The sequence below is a fragment of the Lissotriton vulgaris genome, chromosome 1_1, assembly GCF_964263255.1.
Source record: "Lissotriton vulgaris chromosome 1_1, aLisVul1.2, whole genome shotgun sequence".
NCBI lineage: Eukaryota > Metazoa > Chordata > Amphibia > Caudata > Salamandridae > Lissotriton > Lissotriton vulgaris.
This window is the reverse complement of record NC_141685.1, coordinates 1,282,886,067-1,282,894,430: the sequence shown is the minus strand read 5'-3', so window position 1 is coordinate 1,282,894,430 and position 8,364 is coordinate 1,282,886,067. Positions and strand designations below refer to the sequence as shown.

At 41.6% G+C, this 8,364-nt stretch overlaps 1 long non-coding RNA gene across 1 annotated transcript; it reads left to right on the top strand.

Moving 5' to 3' along the window:
- Positions 1-6,805: 6,805 nt before the first annotated feature.
- LOC147749005 (uncharacterized) lies at positions 6,806-8,267 on the top strand. The gene is made up of 3 exons (XR_015299737.1): positions 6,806-7,510; positions 7,627-7,675; positions 7,986-8,267. It is a non-coding gene; the product is annotated as an uncharacterized LOC147749005 (long non-coding RNA).
- The last annotated feature ends 97 nt before the right edge of the window (positions 8,268-8,364 follow it).

Genomic DNA, 8,364 nt, shown 5'->3' with positions numbered 1-8,364 from the left:
CACGACGCCGACGACGGACGCGGAGCCGCAGACGACGCCTACCGACGCGCAAGGGTACTGCTACGCAAAACTTTCCGGATCCAGTCTGACGCCTGGGGATATTCTAAGGTAAGGAATCTATCACTAACGTGTCTCTTTCAGATACTTGCTTTAATTACATGAGACCAAAAGTTGTGTGTGTGTAATCAAACCAAACAACAATTTAAACGTGAAAATTCTTATAAAGAAACAGTGAATATTATTATCGTGAATTCAAAAAGAGTCTTTATAAGATTCATAAATTTTGATACAGTATTCAAAGACGAAACAATCTGTTACACTTTGTAAAGTACAAAATCAAAAAGTAATTCCCAATGCATTTCGGGTTAAATATGAACCCTTCGTCAGGGGATGTAAGATAAACAGTAATGAACAAACAATGATGATAATCAATCAGTATATATCGAGGTCCTCCGTCTGGAGCTACAACAAAAGCCAAACATGAATCATGTATTGATAAAGTAAATTATTCTCAGGACAAAAAATGCTAATAGAATTTGCACTCGAGAGAGTTAGTGAGTGAGAAAAGAGGTTAAAGTAAAATAAGATGCTGGTATATGGCCAGAAAGAAAATCAGAAAAGGGAAATGCAGCCTGTACCCTCGGTGTTTCATGGTGCCAAGAACTTGGCAGTGAACATGGAGAATTAATGGTCGATAGAGGCCTTCTGTTCATCATGTACCAGGATGGACAGATGTTTAATGTTGAGAACTTCAATCACAGATCAAAAAATGGGAAACTGAAGGGATGTTGAAGATGCACACAAGAAATGATCTGGTAGGTCCCTGGTGGGGTGAAAGGAGATAAGGATGTTTCCGAGCCTCTTGTTACTTTTAAATTGGTGTTCTAACAGGTGGAGCAGTCTATTTATGCTGACATTTTCTATCCTCCCGAAATATTGACCCTTGATAGATGATTTTATATTGGACGCATGTTTAGAAGAGAGAAGGGACGTTTCTTTATGGATTACCTGTTTGCTTTAATCTATTTCTGTATTGGCATGGCAATCACAATTCTGTATCTCATTCTATTGCACCTCAGCCTACTGAGCTATTTCAGCTTACCTATTGTATTACGGTGCTTATTTAACTTATGTTTGGTTTGCATACATACATGATTGATTGGTAATCCAAAATAAAACCCTTTAACTATATTTGGCGATTTCAAAAGTAATGTTCATGGGATTCTGGTCTGGTGTCAGGATCTAGTGCTGAAGCTGTAATGAAAGTAGCATTCATCTCTGCTGCCAGAATCGCAGGCCTTCGGTTCTGATAGCTCCAGGGTTCTGGTCAGTGCCAGTGTCCACGGCCTTCAGTTTAATGGTAGTGGGTTACTAGCCAGCCAGTCTGCTGCCTTCAGTTTTAAACGTTATAAATGACGGGGTAACCCAATAAGTCAACCGGACCTGGGTACAGTACGGGAATACAAAAAATGGTCCGTAACCAATGTTTAAGTGAAGCAAACTAATTGCAAGGTAAAGATGGTATTGTGTATGTACTACAATACTGATACTTAATATCAATGCAAGTGAAGAATATATGCATGCAACCCAATTGATTACAGAGTACATATATTCATGGTGACCACAATAGAATTTGAAAAAGCGCCAAAACCAATTCTGTCTTTACACATACGTAATTTATTTACACAGTTTTTGAAAACAATGAGGTTGCACATGGAAGGAGGAGGGGAGATTGGTGTAATAGTCAGAAAGGTGTAAATCAAAGAAGGAAAAAAGGGGAACAATTGAGTATTTCGGAACGACCGGTCATGAAATCCAGTCAGGCGAGACCTGTCCAATGTACACATCTTAATATACATGTCATCTGTAAATTGTAAACATCCTATCCTCAAATGTCTTTTCATAGGATCCGTCAGGGGAAGAGGGTACAGGTCTCTGAGGTGGGAATGCGTCGACGTTTCGACTCGACTTGTGCTAGAGGGAGAATTGCGACCTCAGCGGCGAGTCTTCATCAGGACGAAGAAAGGGCGGGGCAACCTGATCCCGTTGCCCAGTGGGCTAACCAGGAAGGATCCAAACTGTGACAGCTTGAGGGCTCCAAGTCGCCTCAGTTGCTGTTAGGGAGGTTAAGTGTGAGTTCCAGCATCATCTTATCCAACCATAGTCAATGTCCTATGTTGTACAAGCTTCTCGATGCTAATGTCTGCTCCAACAGGTGAGGGGCCCCTCATTGTTTTCAAAACTGTGTAAATAAATTACGTATGTGTAAAGACAGAATTGGTTTTGGCGCTTTTTCAAATTCTGTTGTGGTCACCATGAATATATGTACTCTGTAATCAATTGGGTTGCATGCATATATTCTTCACTTGCATTGATATCAAGTATCAGTATTGTAGTACCTACACAATACCAACTTTACCTGGCAATTAGTTTGCTTCACTTAAACATTGGTTACGGACCATTTTTTGCCTTCAGTTTTAAAGACAGCGAGGTTCTGGCCCGTCTGACCTGTCACTGTCACTGTCCCTTTTTTAGGTTTCGCCTAGCGGAAGCTGCGCTCTGCGCAGCTTTTCCGCGCAGGCGAAATCCTGTTGAGAATGGTAGTGTGGCTTTGGTTCGGCCCTCGTCCGTGATTGGCTGGCTCCGTAAACGGAGCCTTGCCATTGGACGAGGGGCCTGTCCGTCAATGCCGGACCAGACACGGGGGCGTTCCCGACATTCTTTGGCTTTTGCCGACGTCACGGGACGCCGGGAACGCCCCCGTGTCTGGTCCGGCATTGCCGGGACCTGCCTTTGGTGACGTGTCGGGTTTCAGTGTTTGTGGCGGAACAAATGGCAGGTAAGCGATGATGTCTTTTCTAATCTAAATAAGTGTCTCTTTTGAATGCCCCAGCCGAAATGTTTAATGACTTTTTTTTTTTGTTTTTCTCAGCAGGTTGCCGGGACCTGCCTTTACTGACGTGTCGGGTTTCTTTGTCTGTGGCGGAACAAATTGCAGGTAAGCGATGGTGTCTTTTGTATTATAAATGACTTTATTTTTTGAATGCACCATCCGAAATGTTTAATCGCGTTTTTTTTTTGTTTTTCTCTGCAGGTTGCGACGGCCCGGCGGGGGGAACAATTTCCGGTCGGGATCATTGGCTCGCTGTCTGTCTCCGTCTCCGTGCTCCAAGGGATTTCTTGCAGGTAAGCGATCGTGTCTTTTGTTTTCTCTGCAGGTTGCGACGGCCCGGCGGGGGGAACAATTTCCGGTCGGGATCATTGGCTCGCTGTCTGTCTCCGTCTCCGTGCTCCAAGGGATTTCTTGCAGGTAAGCGATCGTGTCTTTTGTTTTCTCTGCAGGTTGCGACGGCCCGGCGGGGGGAACAATTTCTGGTCGGGATCCTTGGCTTGCTGTCTGTCTCCGTCTTCGTGCTCCAAGGGATTTCTTGCAGGTAAGCGATGGAGTCTTTTGTAATATAAATGACTGTATTTTTTGAATGCTCCATCCGAAATGTTTAATCGCGTTTTTTTTTTGTTTTTCGCTGCAGGTTGCGACGGCCCGGCGGGGGGAACAATTTCCGGTCGGGATCCTTGGCTCGCTGTCTGTCTCCGTCTCCGTGCTCCAAGGGATTTCTTGCAGGTAAGCGATCGTGTCTTTTGTTTTCTCTGCAGGTTGCGACGGCCCGTTGGGGGGAACAATTTCCAGTCGGGATCCTTGGCTTGCTGTCTGTCTCCGTCTTCGTGCTCCAAGGGATTTCTTGCAGGTAAGCGATGGAGTCTTTTGTAATATAAATGACTGTATTTTTTAATGCTCCATCCGAAATGTTTAATCGCGTTTTTTTTTTGGTTTTTCGCTGCAGGTTGCGACGGCCCGGCGGGGGGAACAATTTCCGGTCGGGATCCTTGGCTCGCTGTAAGGTAAGCGATGGTGTGTGTTGTAATTAATAAATGACTGTCTCTTTTTAATGACTGAGTTTTTGTAAGTTTGTAAAGCTTTTTTTAAAATTAATTTATCTCACTTCTTTTGCAGGTTTTTTTTTTGCGTCGCTGCGTGGTTCCGGGATGTGGGCGTGGTCGCGGTTTCCGGTCGCCATTTTGGACAAGGTGTCTGGCTTCGTGGGACGATGGATTTCAGGTACGCGGTTTAAATTTGTATGTTATTGTAATTTGTTTTATATGTATTCTGTATTTTTGGTTTATATTGTAATGTATATTTATTTTTGGGGTCTGTTCTCTCTAATGTTTCTGTGTCGGCTCTCCTTCGTGGCGTCTTGCAGGTAAGCGATGGTGTGTGTTGTAATTAATAAATGACTGTCTCTTTTTAATGACTGTGACTTTTTGTAACTTTGTAAAGCTTTTTTTAGAATTAATTTATCTCACTTCTTTTGCAGGTTTTTTTTTTGCGTCGCTGCGTGGTCCCGGGATCTGGGCGTGGTCGCGGTTTCCGGTCGCCATTTTGCGCTCGGTGTCTGGCTTCGTGGGACGATGGATTTCAGGTACGCTGTTTAAATTTGTATGTTATTGTAATTTGTTTTATATGTATTCTGTATTTTTTGGTTTATATTGTAATGTATATTTATTTATGGGGCCTGTTTTCTCTAATTTTTCTGTGTCGGGTCTCCTTCGTGGTGTGACGACTTGCAGGTAAGCGATGGTGTGTGCTGTAATTAATAAATGACTGTCTCTTTTCTTTTTAATGACTGAGTTTTTGTAACTTTGTAAAGCTTTTTTAGAATTAATTTATCTCACTTCTTTTGCAGGTTTTTTTTGGCGTCGCTGCGTGGTCCCGGGATGTGGGCGTGGTCGCGGTTTCCGGTCGCCATTTTGGACAAGGTGTCTGGCTTCGTGGGACGATGGATTTCAGGTACGCGATTTAAATTTGTATGTTATTGTAATTTGTTTTATATGTATTCTGTCTTTTTGGTTTATATTGTAATGTATATTTATTTTTGGGGTCTGTTCTCTCTAATTTTTCTGTGTCGGGTCTCCTTCGTGGCGTGACGACTTGCAGGTAAGCGATGGTGTGTGTTGTAATTAATAAATGACTGTCTCTTTTTAATGACTGTGACTTTTTTGTAACTTTGTAAAGCTTTTTTTAGAATTAATTTATCTCACTTCTTTTGCAGGTTTTTTTTTTGCGTCGCTGCGTGGTCCCGGGATCTGGGCGTGGTCGCGGTTTCCGGTCGCCATTTTGGACAAGGTGTCTGGCTTCGTGGGACGATGGATTTCAGGTACGCGGTTTAAATTTGTATGTTATTGTAATTTCTTTTATATGTATTCTGTCTTTTTGGTTTATATTGTAATGTATATTTATTTTTGGGGTCTGTTCTCTCTAATTTTTCTGTGTCGGGTCTCCTTCGTGGCGTGACGACTTGCAGGTAAGCGATGGTGTGTGTTGTAATTAATAAATGACTGTCTCTTTTTAATGACTGTGACTTTTTTGTAACTTTGTAAAGCTTTTTTTAGAATTAATTTATATCACTTTCGTTGCAGGTTTTTTTCTGCGTCGCTGCGTGGTCCCGGGATCTGGGCGTGGTCGCGGTTTCCGGTCGCCATTTTGCGCTCGGTGTCTGGCTTCGTGGGACGATGGATTTCAGGTACGCGTTTAATTTTTATATAATTGTAATTTGTTTTATGTGTTTTACAGTCTTTAGCCTATTTGTTTTATATATTTTGCGCTTGTTCTCTCTAATGTTTCCGTGTCGGGTCTCCTCCGTGGCGTGACGACTTGCAGGTAAGCGATGGTGTGTTTTTTAATTTACATTTTTATGTCGCTGTAATTTCTTTTATGTGTTCAGCCTATTATGTTTTTATTAATTTGTTTTATATGTATTCTGTCTTTTTGGTTTATATTGTAATGTATATTTATTTTTGGGGTCTGTTCTCTCTAATTTTTCTGTGTCGGGTCTCCTTCATGGCGTGACGACTTGCAGGTAAGCGATGGTGTGTGTTGTAATTAATAAATGACTGTCTCTTTTTAATGACTGTGACTTTTTTGTAACTTTGTAAAGCTTTTTTTAGAATTAATTTATATCACTTTCGTTGCAGGTTTTTTTCTGCGTCGCTGCGTGGTCCCGGGATCTGGCCGTGGTCGCGGTTTCCGGTCGCCATTTTGCGCTCGGTGTCTGGCTTCGTGGGACGATGGATTTCAGGTACGCGTTTAATTTTTATATAATTGTAATTTGTTTTATGTGTTTTACAGTCTTTAGCCTATTTGTTTTATATATTTTGCGCTTGTTCTCTCTAATGTTTCCGTGTCGGGTCTCCTCCGTGGCGTGACGACTTGCAGGTAAGCGATGGTGTGTTTTTTAATTTACATTTTTATGTCGCTGTAATTTCTTTTATGTGTTCAGCCTATTATGTTTTTATTGTAATGTATTTATTTTTGGGGCCTGTTCTCTATACTGTTTCCGGGTTGGGTCTCCTTCGTGGCGTGACGACTTGCAGGTAAGCGATGGTGTGTGTTGTAATTAATAAATGACTGTCTCTTTTTAATGACTGTGACTTTTTTGTAACTTTGTAAAGCTTTTTTTAAAATTAATTTATATCACTTTCGTTGCAGGTTTTTTTCTGCGTCGCTGCGTGGTCCCGGGATCTGGGCGTGGTCGCGGTTTCCGGTCGCCATTTTGCGCTCGGTGTCTGGCTTCGTGGGACGATGGATTTCAGGTACGCGTTTAATTTTTATATAATTGTAATTTGTTTTATGTGTTTTACAGTCTTTAGCCTATTTGTTTTATATATTTTGCGCTTGTTCTCTTTAATGTTTCCGTGTCGGGTCTCCTCCGTGGCGTGACGACTTGCAGGTAAGCGATGGTGTGTTTTTTAATTTACATTTTTATGTCGCTGTAATTTCTTTTATGTGTTCAGCCTATTATGTTTTTATTGTAATGTATTTATTTTTGGGGCCTGTTCTCTATACTGTTTCCGGGTTGGGTCGCCTTCGTGGCGTGACGACTTGCAGGTAAGCGATGGTGTGTGTTGTAATTAATAAATGGCTGTCTCTTTTTAATGACTGTGAGTTTTTGTAACTTTGTAAAGCTTTTTTTAGAATTAATTTATATCACTTTCGTTGCAGGTTTTTTTCCGCGTTGCTGCGTGGTCCCGGGATCTGGGCGTGGTCGCGGTTTCCGCTCGCCATTTTGCGCTCGGTGTCTGGCTTCGTGGGACGATGGATTTCAGGTACGCCATTTAAATTTGTATGTCATTGTAATTTCTTTTAGGTGTTCGGCCTGTTTTGTTTATATTGTAATGTATTTCTTTTTTGGGACTGTTCTCTTTTGTGTTTTTGTGTAGGGGCTCATTCGTGGCATGACGACTTGCAGGTAAGCCATGTTGTGTTTTGTAACAAATGTCTGTCCCTTTTCAATGCCCGTGAGTTTTTGGACATGGAAAAGGTATTTTTGAGTTTATGTATATTCCTTTCTTTGCAGTAATTGAACGGCGGCGGCGTGCGAACGATTTCCGGTCGCCATTTTGTCATGGGATCTTTGGCTGTCTGTCTCCGTCTCCTTGGTCCAAGGAATTTCAGGTACGCGATTTAAATTGTAATGTAATTAGTATTTCTTTTACAGGTGTTCAGCCTTTTTGGTTTATATTCTTTTAATGTTTCTTTTTTGGGCTGTTCTCTCTATTGTTTCTGTGTAGCCTGCCGTGACGTGTCGGGTTTCCTTCTCCGTGGACGAACAACTTTAAGGTAAGCGCTGTTGTCATGTCTTAGTGCGACTCGGTGTAGATAGATTCAAATGTAATTTGTATTTTATTACAGGTGTTGTAGATTTAACGTAACAGGTGTTTGGGCTATTTTGTTTATGTTCTTCTGATCTTTCTTCGTGGACGAACAACTTTAAGGTAAGCGCTGTTGTCATGTCTTAGTGCGACTCGGTGTAGATAGATTCAAATGTAATTTGTATTTTATTACAGGTGTTGTAGATTTAACGTAACAGGTTTTCGGGCTATTTTGTTTATGTTCTTCTGATGTTTCTTTTTTGGCCTGTTCTCTCTAGTGTTTCCGTGTCGGGTCTCATCCGTGGCGTGACGACTTGCAGGTAAGCGATGTTTTTGGTAACTAAAGAATTACTGTCACTTTCGAATACCCGGAGTGTTTTGTTACGTTTCAAAAGTAATTTCTAACTTCATTTCTTTCCCTTTATTTGCAGGAATATGTCGGCGGCGTGGTGTCGTAATTCTATTATGCTTACTTTAATAGTTATTTTATATCGTGTGCTTTCTGTGTAGGGAATTATTGGAAAGAGCTATCGTGTTTTTCTACTTTAACAAAATGATATTCACCAGCACTTCTTTTTTTTTGTATTTGCAGGCAGCGTGGCGCCAACTCGTCTACCACTAAGCTTTGATATTCAAGATCGGCAAAAGTCGCACATT